At 34.7% G+C, this 17174-nt stretch overlaps 1 protein-coding gene across 3 annotated transcripts in view; it reads right to left on the bottom strand.

Annotated features, from left to right (window-relative positions):
• Window positions 1-17174, bottom strand: part of B4 (imaginal disc development protein B4) — a 225792-nt gene that overhangs the window by 84111 nt on the left and 124507 nt on the right. The window lies entirely within an intron of this gene.

Genomic DNA, 17174 nt, shown 5'->3' with positions numbered 1-17174 from the left:
AAATTATCGATATACCTAGGTAACTGCGAGCCTGGGCACTACGGAATCCTCGTAAACTTTAACCGAAATACCTCTATTAACAGGTCGCCAAGTCTAGCCCTGGCTGTCAGGTCTCTGCTCTTAAGCCTTCTAGGAAGGCATGAAAGAGAAGAGAAGATAGATTAACGTATAATGGAAACTATCTATCAGCTCCAGTTTTAGGCTTCCTGTCCACTGCAGCGTCTTCCAAGCGGAAATGCCTGCCATAAAGATAGTAGACTTTTTCGGAGTAGTGACTATTCATTCTGATAGTAATTAGCCTTGAGCTCGCTTAAAACTAGTGAACGGATGTCTACACTCTTCATTTCTAGCATCGAGTTGCCACACGATAAGACTGCTTTAGGTATCTAACCACAGCGCTTTTACAGGAAACTGAAAGGTTGATGAGCTTGCTAGGACAGGTACGTCAATCTCAGTAATTGCGTAATGGAAATGGGTAAGAGCTCCGTTGGCTTCTTGCGGTTCAGTACTTGATTTTTTAGGCCTCAGATCAGCTCAGCAAGCATTGGTACTGGCCCAATGCAAATCGTAAGAGCTCTAGCAAATTCCACCTTTCCATGATTGTGGACACTGTCCGATCAGGATTCATATGGTACGAGATGAATCCATCTACCGGATGCCTATTACAGCAGCTGTTTGGAAGAAGATGAGATGAAATCATCACTTACTCCCCAAATGCCCCTACTTTGCCAGTTCAAGACAAAAACACCTCGGATTTCATACTTTTAGACCAGATCCACGTGAAATATAAATAAAGCAGAAATATAATTAAAGCATCTAGGCAGTTTTGTGATAGATTCAGAGCGTTTTGCCCGTAGCTTATATTTTATTACTGGAGATTTTCATCTGGCTTTACAAAGGACTGTACAGTGCCATGTGGAGGGATCAGCCAGACAACCTTCTGATTAAATGACCTATGTCAAGAATACAGTAGTAGTATTCTCGGGAAATGGTTTGGGAATCAGAAAAAATAAAGACACTAAAGCTTTCTGATATTTGAAAGTGCGTTCTCATCAAGCTTTTGTTTGTGGATATTGTTTTCATAATTTAATACCGTTAGAGATTCTATTACCGATTTCAATTACAGAAGAAGTCTAAAATGGTACCTTGCAAGTGGAAATATATTATTTTTTTTTTTCGTTCACGGAGTTTTCATATTGATTTCGCTAACCTCAAACCTAAAGCTTCTTGTTAAGTAAGCTTCTTGTAAGTTGGGAGGGAAGCATAACAGATTAAAAGTACGACTGTCGGCAAGCCGGCATCTCATACTGGCGCACTTAGAAGAAGAAATACCATAAACACAGTCCAGTCCGAAAAGTAGCACCTTTTATTGGTCTTTCAACACATAAACCTGGAATATTTACAATTTTTCGCAATTCATGAAATCCTAAAAGTATGTTAGCCTGTTTCACTTGTTCAACTCTCTGTTAGTAAAGCTATTAAAGGGTTTTGCATGCAACCTTTTTTTTTAATGTTAAAAACACTATTGGTTTATTATTGAAATCTATTTATCGTTCAGCTATTTGTACATATATTTCGAGCCGAGCATATGCCGAACACAATGGCGTGTACTGCTGTTTGCACTAGTGTTGCGGCGCAAATATTTATATTTTTAAAATACACAATAACATTGCTGGTGTTTATATGGATTCGCAGCCATTTTATTTATATTTCTCAATCTTTCATATTTCCCATTTTCTGTTTTCTGGCGCGCCTCGTCCGTGCGCCTGCCCACATTTGGTGTACTCGTATAAATTAAATGGCATATTTCCGACAGGTAACATAAAAACGGCACATGGAAAATAAATGAATAAATATCAGGATACACATATGAGTATTCAAAGTAAGCCTTGCAAGCATTCAGCAGATTTATTTTATTGTTGTTCGTTCGATTTTTGGCGCGCCGCCGGCGTCGCAGGTCATATACAGGCGGAAGTTGTTCATCATACAGCGTCCAGTTTGGTGTGGCACGAGCGAGGTGTAAGAATGCTATAATGGTGCGAGCACACACTGCGATAAATGCTTTTGCCGCAAAGGCTTAGTAGACAAGCTTAAAATAAAATATAAGATTCGAAAGCAAAGAGTGCACTCGAACGCCATGAATGCGTTAAAAATATGCGGAATGCAAAATTTAAACTTCATTTTGAAACAACTGCAACCATTTAAATTGCTGCTTTCTTAAGCTTTATTGCGAGCTTTATAAGTTTCTTCTACCTTTTGCTTCTTGTGTCATTTATTTCATATCGCTCGCTACCTCCAAACACCCTCATCTTGATTTTCTATATTTTCAAATTTTTCGCCGTGTATTTGCAGTTGTATCAGCCAACTGTAGGCATCACCAGTTTTCTTTGCACATTTTTCTGTTTTTGGAAATATATTTTTTTTCGTTTTGGCTCGATTTTTTTCAATATCTCGCTAGCGTGCGCATACGAAATAAATTGAAAACCGCAGAACGAAAATTCGCACACACAAAATACTAATGTTGTTGTTGTTGCATAAATATCAGAAAATCGGAAATCGAAAAATGCCAAAAAGGACCTGCAGTAAAGGCGCGCGTTCGGCGCACATTTTCCAGTCATATAGGCGGTGTTAAATTCACCTACGGCAGTGAGTAAATACGAACATATAAAAATATATATATATGTGTGTAAACACAGCATTTACTTGGCGTTGTTATTGAATAATATTTGCTCACAATTTTTCGGCTTAACTCCTTTACGCCAACGACTTTCGAAAGATATTTCACTGATTTTCCATTCCAAAGCAAATATAGACACATACTATAACTGATTTTTGAGAGAAGATATGCATATAAACAGCACATTGGTACTTTCTTATAGACCGCTCTCGAACACTAGGAGAAAAAAGTTCACGAGCGCTCTGCGAGTTTATCAACATATTGCTTTGTATTCGCGAACGAATGCTCCTAACACTCGTGAATTTTCGACAGTTTTACCTATTTATTTATAATAATTTGTCACTATTGAACATTTGTTAACTTTGTTATAGGCAAGTAGTTCATTAGATCTCCAGCGTTCTGCTCTAGTCCAAAAGGATTTTGCAATCGCACAGGAACGAGTCGTCGACCAATGGCTGCTAAGCGCGCGTGAGGTCCATTGGTGCAGTGGTAGAAAGCAAGATGCCATGGACATCCAACTCGTTACGATTCCTGTGTGAGTAGAGCAAAGAAGGGCCAGCTCATTGGCTTTGCAATTACCAGCGATTCCGATCTAGCAGTAAAACCTGCCTGATATCGAAGTAGCTTGTTGGTATTTTTAGTAAGGACAGAAACCCAACCATGAAATAGCTCACTGCGCCTTTTCACCACTTTTGGATAGAGTCCCCAGCTTTTCTCTATAGCTCGTTTGCAGCAATATATGGCAACCGATGGCTGCTTTACTCTCTCCTCAATATTTGGCCTTCATGAAAGCTTTCTATCAAAGATAAGCCTTAGATATTTCATCTAATCAACAGAGTGGCTTGTAATACTGTAAAATTGTTCAATGTTGCTCATTTAAAGAAAAATCCACTTTGTACGATTTCGCCACGTTTTATGACTTTTTTCGTAAAGAGAAAAAAGAAAGGTATTTTCTAAATCAATGAAATATAAGACACTATATCACGTAACAACCGCGATGAAGCTAAGAAATTTTTAACAAATATGAAGAGTGTTTCGAAAGTACCTTACTCTCACACTCACTGTTAACTTCAAGGCTTATGACTCACAAACTTAAAAATTTGAGAGAAAAAGGAAACGGTTGTGAACTAAAATAGGCTTAAGAATGGGTTCATTCCAGATATAGGTCAATAAATTAATAAATTGAGTCAGCTTTTATTTTATACCAATATTATAAAGAGGAAAAATTTGATTGTTAGTTTGCTTGAATAGAATAAGCTCCCAAACTACTTGATGGATTTGAAAATGTATTCACCGTTGGGGAGCTACAGTCTATCCGGTGAATAAAGACTGTATTATAGTTTAAAAAAATTAGGGTATTTTATACTCAATGTCATAAAATAACGTGCAGCGCGGCTCACTCGCCCAGTTGAATATAAATAATAGTAAAAGTCCCAAGTGAGATTGCAAGTGATGTGATCTAATAATTTAATATGAATTGTGAAGAGTTAATGATATAGAAGTAGAACCTAAAGCATCTTCGCATTCTCTCTCACATTCTCACTCTCCGCTCTCATATTTTTCTCCTTCTCTCTTTTTTTTTTAGTATCCCGGTAATGTTTATATGCCGGAAAGATAGAGTTGCTGCTCAACTATTATGAAATCTACCATATTTTAGGTTTGGTATAACACCATGGAGAGTAGAGAGAAAATTATAAAAAAAAATTTGTTTCGCATATTTCGATAGACTATATCTTTAAAAAGAACATACTAAACATTTAATTTAAAACTTAAAATAAATTTTGAGTGACATCTTTCTAAGGTGTATCGGCACAGTTTAATCATCTTAATTAAAACTGCATTTATCAAATTAGTTACAAGCTCCTAGTGCTTTAATTTTTTACAAATATTTACCAATTTTCCGAATGTATGAAAAATGTAGTTTTGGCATGTTAAAAATCATTTAATTTTTCATTTCGAATTCGAAATTCGAATTTTGAAGGCCTGCCAAATTGTTAAATTTAATTATATCATGAACAGGTACATTGGGTTTGCCACGATGTTTGTAACACCCGAAAAGAAACGTCGAAAAGCCTATTAAGTAAATGTGGTATATATGTATAAATGAACAGCGTGACAAGCTGAGTCGATTTAGTCAAGTCCGACTATCAGTCCGTCTGTATATATGCGCAAACTAGTCCCTTAGCTTTTGAGATATCGAGCTGAACTTTTGTGCGTGTTCTTTTCTCTTCAAGAAGCTGCTTATTTGTCGGAACCGGTGATATCGGATAACTATAGCATATAGTTTTCACATAAACTAAACGAGTGGAATCAAGTTCGTGTATGGAAAACTTTTTCGGGGTATCTTAAAGAAATTTTGCAGAGATTATTACCCAAGACAGCGCCACAATTTTCAAAGAAACTGTTCAGAACGGACTACTGTAGCATTTATTTGCTATACAATTGGCCGATCAAAACCAAGTTCTTGTAGGAAAACTCATTTATTTGACAAAATATCTACACGAAATTTCGCACAAGTAATTGCTCACGGAAACTCGACAATTTGATCGATCGCACTCAAGTCCTTGAATGGAAAACTTTTTCATTTGATAAGGTATTGTCACGAATATGTTATTATAAGGTACATATGGTTCAGGCAGGGAACAGCATATAGCATTTAAACTGACATGATAAAAGGCACCACAAGGTAAGTGGTACATCAATAATCCCCTTTAAATTTTGAGAATATCTAATCTAGTCATATTAAAATTTTGCTTTAGGGTAAAATATAACAACTCCAGCCATTTCGTAAACACTCTAAAGTATACACAATGAAATTTATTTCAGTTGCAATTTTTTTTTACTTTTGTTGTAGTTAGCTAACTTTATTACCCTCATGTCGAAAATATTCATTGCTCTAATCCGACAGCCAACAAAAAAGTTGATTGTAAAACCGAAATATTTCATTTTTAAATTTCTGTCATGAAATTTCACTATATTTTATTTCAATAAACACATACACACACACAAGAGCACATGCATACATGATTTTACTTATATTACTTTGTCATTTCCGCCACTCGCATATTTTTAACGCTTGCATGTTGTGCGCCGACAGCAAAAAAATTGGGAAAATTCTGGATTCTCGTCTCGCTGTTCATCAACTATGTATAAAGCCGGCGAGTTATATAACGGCGGCTGTGGGTGCGCGCGCGTGTGTGTGCGCTGCCATTTTTCTACTTCAAATTTTGCACCCATGCAGCGAATTTTTATTAGAATTGTTTCGCTTTACTTTCGTTTATTTTTCTTTATCAAATTTCATTTACAACTTTTGTAGCGGAACTTTTTGTTGTTGCGCTGAAATTCATTTAGTGTTTTGTTTTTGTTGAAAAAGCAGTTCACTTTTACGTTTTTTGTATTTTGGTGTTTTGTGTTTGGTTCCCTGATTGGTTGCATGCAACGTCTGTCATGGGTGCTGTTATGCAGGTGATAAATTTATAATGAAAATGCGCATATGACAGCGCCAAAGAACAACAATACAAAGTTGAATGAGTGCAGCAGCAGCAGCAGCAGCAGAAGAGTGAGTGCTGCACATAAACTGTGTTGCCATAATAAATTTATTTTTTCGAAAACTGTGCTGGTGTTTTGGCGGAATGACGGCCGCCAGTTTGTGGTGCAGCGTGGGCGCGCAATTTTTGTTGGGTTTGTCTTTTGCTTTTGAGTTTGCTTTACTGTTAGCGCATAGGCAATCACAACAGCGTGATCGCTGACATCGTTTGGCTTTAAATGATTTAGTGTTTTATTTTTATATTTGAATGGCAGCTTAAAAAAATTGCATTGAAGCCTGCTTTCTGGCGTTAAGCCACTTATAAATTGATTGATTCGGTGTGAATTTAATGGAACTCGCGTAAATAATGTGATTATTGGCAGAGATGCATGAGCAGAAGTTGCAACTATGTTCACACGCTGAATTAAATTTCTGAATTGCCTACTTTTAGGTGCATAAGCTGAAATGTAGCGGAAATGGATGTGGTGCTTAAATTTTAAAGTTTGAAAAGCAATATTTATATTATTAGACATTTTTGTGATTGAGTATAATTTCTATTGCATACATATAGGCGCAATGGTTATTACGTAATGCATTTGAATGCTGTGCTTATGTGTAGAAGTGCGGAAAATAATATTTATCTAATATTATTAATACTAGATTTTTGTGACTATTTGAAATGTTTTATTGCATACAGTGAGGCGTCTAAGCATACAAGTTTCGATATCTTTTTAGAACTCAGAGTACTTGAAAAATGCGAATAGATATGAGAATATACTATCTTTCATAAAATGAATAATGCAATTTTTTTGCATATTTTTAGGAGCACTAATACTTGAAATATTACTACCTGATAACTAAAGTTAATATTATGTGGTAAAATATACCCACATCAAAAAAAAAAAAATTCTACACTGCCGGTAATATTTAGGAAAGTGTAATTTTGTTGCATACCATCAGGCACTTATATATGAAATTATACCTAAAAAAATAAAACTTTCTCACGACTTTCTAATTCAGTAAAGCATATTTCACTCTCCAACAAACTATTCACGTGTATAAATAAACAATTGCCACTTTTTCGCTCGAATTCGCTAACCTAAAAGTATGCAATAATTCTAGCTACTGTCTGGGGGAGGATATAATTGTTATTATAAACGTTGGTGTTGATTTTCATTTATATCTTTAGCGCCCACACGTTTCTCGCTAATACTTAATTTTTCTAGCCATCAATTCCCTCCACAATTCTTTTACACGCACAAAAGTATGCAATAAGCTATGCAAATTGCTGTTACTTTGCTTTTTGGTGTCGTAAAAGTTAAATTTGCGTTAAATATTCCCACTTAATTGTGCGTGTCGCGACAATTCTATTGCTTTGGCAATAATTTGGCATGTAATTGACACATAGAGAAGACAGAGCCATTAAGTGTCCTGGGTTGGCAATTTATTTTGCATTTGCTATGTGAAATATTTAAATGGTTATTTGTTTTAAGATTTATTTCGCACAATTCGGCAATAAAACTTTGAAAGCCGAAATGTTTCTAAAGCCACAAAAGTAATATGAGTTTAAGAATATGGACCAAAGTACTCCATAGACAATTTGTTTTGTTTTAGTTTAGTGATCGTTGGGTATTTTGGCGGCCTTGCTTTGGTGACTGTAGAATTTCTGTAGACTTATATTACTATTTTCTCTGCTTTTGTGATATTGTTGCATGAAAAATCAGTCTATCTAATTCTCTCAAGCAAACGAACGATAAATAGAATAAAATAATCTTGCGTTCCATTGCATCAGGAATTGAAAGCAGCTTATTAGAAATCATTGAAAGAAAATCAAGCAGGCAACTAACAAATAATATTTGATTTCCTCATATTACGCAAAATCAATTATTTCTACGCTAAATTCACGGGTACCAGGCGCCGTTATGTCTACCGCAAAAAGTATAACAATAAACAACGGTAGCATAAACGTCTAGTGAGGAGGTGAGACTGTCGAAGGTTTACATAGTTTGAGGATTTTTACGAGGAGGAAACAACTAACGTACACACTCACATAATTCACTCGCTACAAATGCCAATAAAACGTGTAATTGCTTGTATAATGAGCTTTACAGCAACAACAACACTTGCCACTCATTCGCCTAGCATGTAGTTATGTACGACTCTATGCCACTCTATTGCCGTGGTGCCAATGTTATTTCAACGCTCACATAACGCACAGCTTACATAGTTCGTTGTTGTTAACAACGCAAACAACTCGAACACCGGGAAGCTCCAAGCATTCCTTTCGCAAATGCAAGGACCTTGCTATACTAGCTATCTTGAGTGTTGTTGTTGCCGTTGCTTATTGTTTTCGCTGCATTGTTGGGTGTTTGTTGCTGTTGCTTTTGTTAGCATGTTTGCAACTTGCGTTAGCTGCTTATGCAAGCAGCTTAGAGTCGCATATACCCAGTTAACGGCGAGCAGCAAACCAAATTAAATCAAGAATCCTCGCTTCGCAGTGCCAAAGCAGTCTAAAGACTCCGCAAACGGAGCTGATATCCGTAGCGACGTTTGTTGGTCTCTTGTTGCTTCTATTGTTGCTTTCTTGCACAGAAAACAATAACTCCATCTCGGTGGGTGGAAAGTTTGCATTACGTCAATAGTTGGGTACAGCTTCGAGCTAACTGTATTTGTATGCAGGTGTGTGTATAGCGGCGTGTAAGTGTGTGTGCTTGTGAGCGCATGAGGATACTAGAAGTGTACATATGTATATACGTTGGTGCGTGCTTTCCTGAGTAGTTCATCTTCTTCTTCTAGTTGCGATAACGGTAGTAACAATTTGCAATGCATAATCACACATATACCCTGTGATATATGTGTGTATGTTTGTAGGCTTTGGTTATATCTAACTTCGAACGGCGAATTGCAGTTGAGTGGCTTCGCTCATATAACCGGGTAAGTATAGGGTGCGCTATCCTTAAAATCGTTAATCGATAACTTAAAATAAAAGCCTTTAATATTTAAAATATTATTATATAAACTGTGCACAGCGATTTTTCTCTTACAGAAGCTGCACATTTGTCGAAATCTTTGATATTGCACCACTATAGTATACGAGTACAGCTGCCATACAAACTGACCGACCAAAATTAAGTTCTTGTATGGAAGACTTTTTTATTTAACAAGTTAGCTTCACGAAATTTGACATGGATTACTAAACAAAGCAAGGCAACAATCTCTGAATATACTGTTCAGATCAGAGCACTATAGCATATAGCTGCGTATGAAAGTGCCGATCGAAATCAAACTTTTGTATGGAAAACTTTTTTATTTGACAAATTATCTTAACGAAATTTGGCGTGGCTTATTATCCAAGGCAACCCTACCGTCTCTGGCAATATTGTTTTTATCGGCCGACTATAGCATATAGCTGCCATAGAAACTAACAGATCAAAATATTATTTGAGAAATTATCTTTACAAAATTTAGTATAGAGTAACGCTTTCCATGAACTATAAAACCCCATGATCAGTTTGGTGCAAGTAAAAAATAAAATTGTTTAACTCGTTTTATTTATCTTGAATAAATTTTCACGATTGCGTTACGTTGTTTCGGTCTTATGCGGTTCATGGTTTCAATTGTACGGAATAATGATGCTAAAAATGAGTAACTAAATGTGAAAGGTATTAAATTTCCATCTATACAAAAAAAAAACACGACACCCTTTGTATATGCCTCAATACATCCACGTTTGTTTTCATGACATCACACTGCTTTCGTTTTGCTATTTTTTGCAATTCAGTTTACTTATTTATTATTTTCTTCTCCTATGCTTATGGAATATTTCAATTTTCTCAAACTTCAATACATTTTTCTATCGACAGTGTGGGCAGGCGAACGGCTTTAAATTGGAGTTAAACATAGACAGCGTTATTGTCGCTGTAGTTTATTATATAATGAAGGTTGTTAGCAACGAGCTTACATTGTCATAAGCTCTTGTACATTTCAAATCAGTGTGTTGCATGCAACACTATTATTAGTACTTAAGTGTCGTTAAACACATTATATAAGTAGTACTAATAATATGATCGTAAAAAGAGTATAATATTTTCTATAAAAATATGCGGGTTAATAACAAAAAAGTTGTGGTTTGGAGTTTTCTTTCTAAGGATAAAAAGCAGGCACCCTCTCATACATCTTACTAAAAATATTAGTTTACAATCTTACATCTTAAGTTTACAAAAACGCCTAAAAGTTAACAATGGTTGATTTTTAAGTTTAGTTACCATCCAAGCATTGCCTACATTTGGGCGTTTAATAAAAAGGTAAGCCTATGAGGTATAAATAGAGTAGCAAATGATTTAGTACGTGATTTTCGCCTGATAATATTTTGTCAACGTTCTCTAAAATTTTCCAGGAAACCATAAATCGAAAAATCACGAAAACTCAATAAACGAAACTATAATGTTATATAAATCTTTGGATATCAGCTGGATTTCTTTCCAACAAATTTGAGTGCTGAGAGTGACAAACAAAGCGATAGTTTCCATTAGGAAATTTCCTTAATGAAGAAGCGCCATAGAGTGAAATGAAGCGCAGAAATGCTAGCATGTTATTGTTGGAGACTTGAAAAGGACTTGCCAGGAGCTAAATATTTAGAAAAATCATAATATAATATTTTGTCTATACATGACAATAATTTCTCTAAATATAGCTGATATTTCTATTATTTAAGACAATATATGTTTTGATGTCAGAAAACAATCTGACGTGTAAATGTGACAAAAAAAGTTAATATTTTGTAACAAAGTGTTATATGTGATTTCAGCAAAACTGTGAACCGCTCAGCCTTAAATAAATTAAAGAAAAAACTATTTTTTTTTTAATAATATTTTGCAATTTCAAAAGTTCGTTGCCAAAATTTTTAGCATTTTCTGTACTGAGGCATTAATTGCTTCGGCGGCAAAGTTTTTGAACAATTTCATATTATAGAAAATCAAAGTACTGTATTTTATTTATTCGATAAACTTCCAACTTTGATGCGTGTTACATTGTGTCATACTTAATGAAATGCTAAAGCAATTAAGGTTAATTTGCCTATCGATCTCCACCCTACTCCGTGAAGGGTCATATCAAAGGCAGTGCTGAACTGTTGCGTTCACTTGTAGCTATCAAGCAATTATTCTGCAAACTATAATCTTTTCTTAGCTTCTACTGTAACAGTTAATAGCAATACAGACATAGAGGTACATAAGCTTACCATTATACTTGTACATTATGAAGCCTCAGTAGAAAAAAATTTTACTTATAAAGCAGAACTTTTCTAAAACGAAATAATAATAATTACTCTATCATGACACTAAAAAGATATATTATATTACGGTTAAAAAAATTTCAATTTTAAATATTCACAAATTTTGTGCAAACCTTAGTAAATCTAATAAAGGTTTTCATATACAGAAAAAATTCAAAATTATGTGAATATTTTTATTTCTGGTGAATCAGGAGGTAACCGAAATTGATATTGGTCTTCTCAATAAATTTATGATAGGCGCAAAGCGCTAGGTCGGTTTATGAAGGCATTTATAATAAATGTATAAACATTTTGTGTATCACCACGGACTCGCGCCCTCAGCAGTCTATATAAGATCCTAACTGGTGTTTGTAACAACCTTTTAACCTAAACTAACCTAACCTTAAATTCAGCCGTTTAATCCAGTCAATTTTTTGTAGATATGTTCCATAATTTCGTACAGGCCATCGACTGTTGTAGAAAAACACGTGTGTCTGTACGCGAAAACACTTCGGAAACTACTGCAATTGCATTCATAAATTATTGAAAATAGCAATTTTCCGCATATTTCCCATGCACAGGTGCATGCCAACGCAAATAGAGGTGTCTCGTGTGCTACTATCTCTAAGGCATTATTTTCTCTGCCTTCCTCCTGTTGCGGTCAGAATAAAGCGGAAATTTGTATTTGACTTTATGTTAGGCTTTCGCCACAAATCTGTTTGAATTTCCTTTTGAATATGTGAAATTATGGCACGCATAGTAGAGCAGACTTGTTGCATATCTGAAGGGGCTATATAGAAACATATTGGAAAAGAAGATTCTAGCAATACTTAAAGAGCAAATTTTTTAACAAAACATATTTGAAGTGATCACTTTTCATGTCTTAAAGTTGATTTAAGTTGTTATGTCGAAAACCCGCCACTTTCGATACGTCAAACTATGTTTTTTTGTTTTTAATGGAACTTAGTTGCTATTTATTTAATTATTGCTGCTTTTTCTTAATTTGGACCATAATAGGGTATGTTGAAGACCTGACAACAAAACTGTTATTCGTATATAAAAACAATTCTACCTATAAACTAGACTTATTTAAGTGCCACTGCTTTGATAATTTCTAAGAGCAAGTCAATGTCCTATAACACCACTTAACGACTATATACGAGCTCATATTGCAGCAGACGATATACATTTATAAACAACCAGTGCGGGCAAAACACGCAAGTCCACTCAAGTTGCCTGCTAAAGGATTCTGAATATTTAATGCCGTAACCAGTTTAATAACAAGCGCTTTGTAATTAGTGCAGTCATTTTAATTTTTCGCAAAACATTCGCGTGTAACGCTTTTGCTTGCCCCGAGCGTTGGCAACATTTAACACGGTGTAAATGCGAGGTCACGCAAATGTCGCTTGTAATTTCAGAATTTGACAAGAATTTACATTCATTAGCTGGTGCAACATTTTTACCTAAAAATAACAAAAAAGAAAAAACTTCTGTGTGACTGCCTTTTATGGCCGTATCAAAAACAGGAGACGATTTGAGTACAGGTTTTAGACCACTTGAACTGTTAGCTAAGTATTTTTAATAATTCGAAAGTAATTTTTGAAAAATTTAAGACGAGAAACTTGACTTTAAATTAAAAAAAATACTATGAAGCTCATGGTTCGAACTTCAAAGAGTCTCTTACAGCTTATCGCTTATCATTGAGACCAAGAATTTTTCCTTTAATCGATATTAATTTAAATTCGATCTAGTGGGATCGAGTAATTTTAGGTCTTATAAGGGAGCCTTTTTGAATTTTGAAAGATGGTTGTCTTAGCTAGTACAGTCAAAATCGGGGTTATGCAACCATACTAAATTTCATTGAATGTCTTAGATCATAAATTTTTCTACGTTTAGAAATATTTTGGAAACTACCAATTCTGTAAACTACATAGTAGTTTACCGCTTATCATTCAGATCAAGATTTTTTCCTCTCTGGATTTTGAAAGGTGGTTGTCCTAGCTAGTACAGTCAAAATTGGGGTTATGCAACCATACGAAATTCCAGTGAATGTCTTAGATGATAAATTTTTCTACGTTTAGAAATATTTTGGATACTACCAATTCTGTAAACTACATAGTAGTTTATCGCTTACCATTCAGATCAAGATTTTTTCTTTTCTGGATTTTGAAAGGTGGTTGTCCTAGCTAGTACAGTCAAAATTAGAACCTAATATAAGGTGGAATTTAAGCTAAAGAAGTAAAAAGCGTTGACGATAAGAGAACTTGTCGAATTAAAGAAGGTCAAGGGTTGCGAACCAGACTAAACCACAATGAAGGCCTTAGTTTATAAATTCTGATAAAATTTAATATTTGGAATATTAACAATACTTTAGACTCTCTTAATTCTTATTTTGATATCTCTGAGCATCTTAAAAACTCTTTCTCGATATTCTAGTGATACGTTATAAGACATATCTTTTACCAGCGCAGTTGCGACCCTCATTATGGAATCTTGGGTATATTCAACTGACTTTGAGGAGCTTTTGCTAGTACCACAAGCCAACGTTAAATGCATATGTCTTAGCTTATTTCATGATATATGTATAATAGTTTAATTTGAGATCTGTAAAAGATTTAAGATACTAAACTAAACTATACAAACATTTATGACTATATAATCTAAACAAGAGAATCACTTCACTATATCCACTAAATTAAGTACACTAAATCCACCTAAATAATCTAAATTTAACTGCTCAAGTTTTGGATAAGCCAATTTAACTAAATTATATTTCGAATTCGCCAAAGATACCGCTATTTCACGAGGAAATAAAATTGTTTCTCAATCAAAATGGACTTAACGGTTTTACGCGCACATTAAGTTGCAATAAATTTTGCTGTTTTTACCACTTCTCTTTACGATCAACCGAAATTGTAATTAAAAGCCGTTGGAAAACATGATTATCAAGCACCAAGTCAACACCTAGCAATAAAATTGTAATAATAGTGTTTTGTTCGGCTAATAAAAAGCCAGTTAAAACCAATACTAAGGCGCTAGCGCAGACTTATGCGCTGACAAAGGCAGCCAATGATAATGGTGAGCCACTAATTTTTGGTTTGGAGACAGGGCTACGAATAATGCAAGTGAATACAATTATTAAAATTACAAGACACGCAACTTGACGGCGTGTTAAGCGAAAAGCTAGAAGGTAAGAAAGAAGCTTAACTTAGCAACTACTCGAAACTTAATGCGACTTTGACTGAATTAGAGCAAGTAAGGTGTGGTTTTTTAAATACAATACAACAACAAAATGAAATAAGTTAAATTAAACTAAAATATTAGAAACCAAAATCCACATAATCTTTTTACTAAAATTAAAAATGAGACCGCAAAATTCATAAAAAATAGTACTAAGCAAATTGGTTTACAAAAACTTAAACAAAATAAATCTCAAACAATCTCTCGGAAAAAACGCGCCGCCTGCACCGTCGAGTCGGCGAAAAAAAGGTCAAGCCGTCAGCCACTAAAAGCCAAGAATTAAGTGGCAACGTGACAATTTTATCTTTTTTTGCACACACATTTTAATCTTGTCTCCTTTTATCTGCGTCTACTGTGTAACTTGTGCCTTTTTGGGTTTGGTTGGTTGGAAAATGTGCAAAGACACAAGTTGCAAATAATAAAAATAGCAACTAACTGGCTTTTAGTCCCTTTTAAATATGCTAACAATGAACTTTTGCAAAATTTATGGCCACAAAATGCTGATAGCAGGAAATTTCGCTAAGAAACATAGAGTAGAGTGTGCGAAGGCATAGACGAAGGAGCGCAGGAGACAATAGCAAACAAAGTGTGGCACAAATTTCGTTACTGAAATACATAAATTACAATGCAAATCAATTCATTTTGTAGCAATTTAATTAAAATCGTGATTTCCTGGCAAACAGGACAGCTAAATGGAGTTGTGACATTACTTAAATATTTATGTATGCGTATGTATCTATGGCTTTGCGAGGGGATGCTCTAAGTGATGAATGTTTTTCGAGTATGAAAAATTCAAGGCAAACTCAAATTGATTATCTGCAAACAAATTTGTTATAAAGCGAGTGCAGAGTTGAATTAGAATGGATTAAAAGACGTATATATTTGCATATAAGAAAGAGGCGCTTATGCTTTATGAGAGGAAAAAATCGAAAAGGAGAGAGTAAGTAAATATACTTGTTTTGACCTTAATTAAACATGATAGAGGAGAATTGAAGCACGGACGTTGAAACGTTCAACTTCATATGACTGAGATGTATAAAAAATATAACAAATGGGTTAGTAGTAACTATCTACTTCTTGTTTTTAAATTAAGCTAAAAAGGGAGTATACTTCTACATAATAATAATATAGTCAGGGATACCAGTTGACTAAAATTTTTGAAAAATAGGCGTGGCTCCGCTCTCTAAATGGTTGAGTGTACATATCTTCCAAACCGTTTAAGCTTTGTCAACCAAACTTACTAAGAAAAGTCACTTTTCACCTCTTCAAAGTCTGTGAAAACGGTTAAAATTGGATAATAACCACACCCAATCCCCATATAACGATTATGTTGAAAACTACTAAAAGTACGATAATTTACTGAACAAATGAGTCACAAGCACTAAATTTCACAACTAGGATGGTAAAGAAGGCTTTATAGAATTTGGTGTAAAAATTGTGACAATGACAGTGGGCGTGGCACCGCCCAGCTCGAGGCAAAATTCTATATCCCAGAAACTACTTGACCGATTTCTACCAAATTTGGTGTGTAAGGTTACCCAAATATTCCTATTAGACACTAAAAAAGTGGGCGATATCGGTGGACAACCACGCCCACGTCCCATATAACACACATTTAAATTCCGTCTGAAGCTCTCACTTCACACTAGGTATACTAATTAAACAACAGTAAATTTATCGGAATGAATCTTTGCACAAAAAGTGTTCTCAAGGTGTTTCATCTTACGTCCAAAAATTGTGGAAATCGTACTATAAATTGTGCCGAAATTGGGTAAAAGCAGGTCAACACTTCCCTTAGCCCCCATATACCTAACATAAATATTTTTGAACCTCCGGTTCAGCTTATACTGCATCTATCGGTCAATATGTAAGAAATCTTAATGAAATTCAGAATTCATTCCTAAAAGGATTAAATCACGGCGACACTTTCCTTAGTTTGATATAAAGTTTTACTAAAACCTGACAAGAGTATAAAATATTCGGTTAGACCCGAATTTCGCGCTTCCTTACTTTATAAAGCATCAAAGGATCTTTATTTCAATCTTGATCAATCAGTTTAAATGGGAGCTATATGCTATAGACAAGCAAATGAGCAAGTTTTTAGTTAGAAAAGAGCGTGTACAAAATTTCAGATCGATATCTCAAAAACTGAAGGACAGATGAATAAGTCTAAATCGACTTAGGTCGTCAAGCTAATTATGTTTATATATACTCTATGGGGCCTCCGACATTTCCTTCTGGGTGTTACGAACTTAATATACTCTGTTAAGGGTGCAAAAATTAATTCAGGGATGATATTTAATGGATTTATTGACTTCTTTTAAATTCTTATATATAAAATATATTAACATGATTTAGGTGGTTGCTGAACCTCCGATCTACTACTAAACGCAAGCCATCAAGGAATCTATTTTGACTTGATGTAAGGAGTCTTAATATTCTTAAAACTATTGACGTAT

The sequence above is a fragment of the Bactrocera oleae genome, chromosome 3 (assembly GCF_042242935.1).
Source record: "Bactrocera oleae isolate idBacOlea1 chromosome 3, idBacOlea1, whole genome shotgun sequence".
In the NCBI taxonomy this organism is placed as follows: Eukaryota; Metazoa; Arthropoda; class Insecta; order Diptera; family Tephritidae; genus Bactrocera; species Bactrocera oleae.
This window is presented reverse-complemented; position numbering and strand designations above follow the sequence as displayed.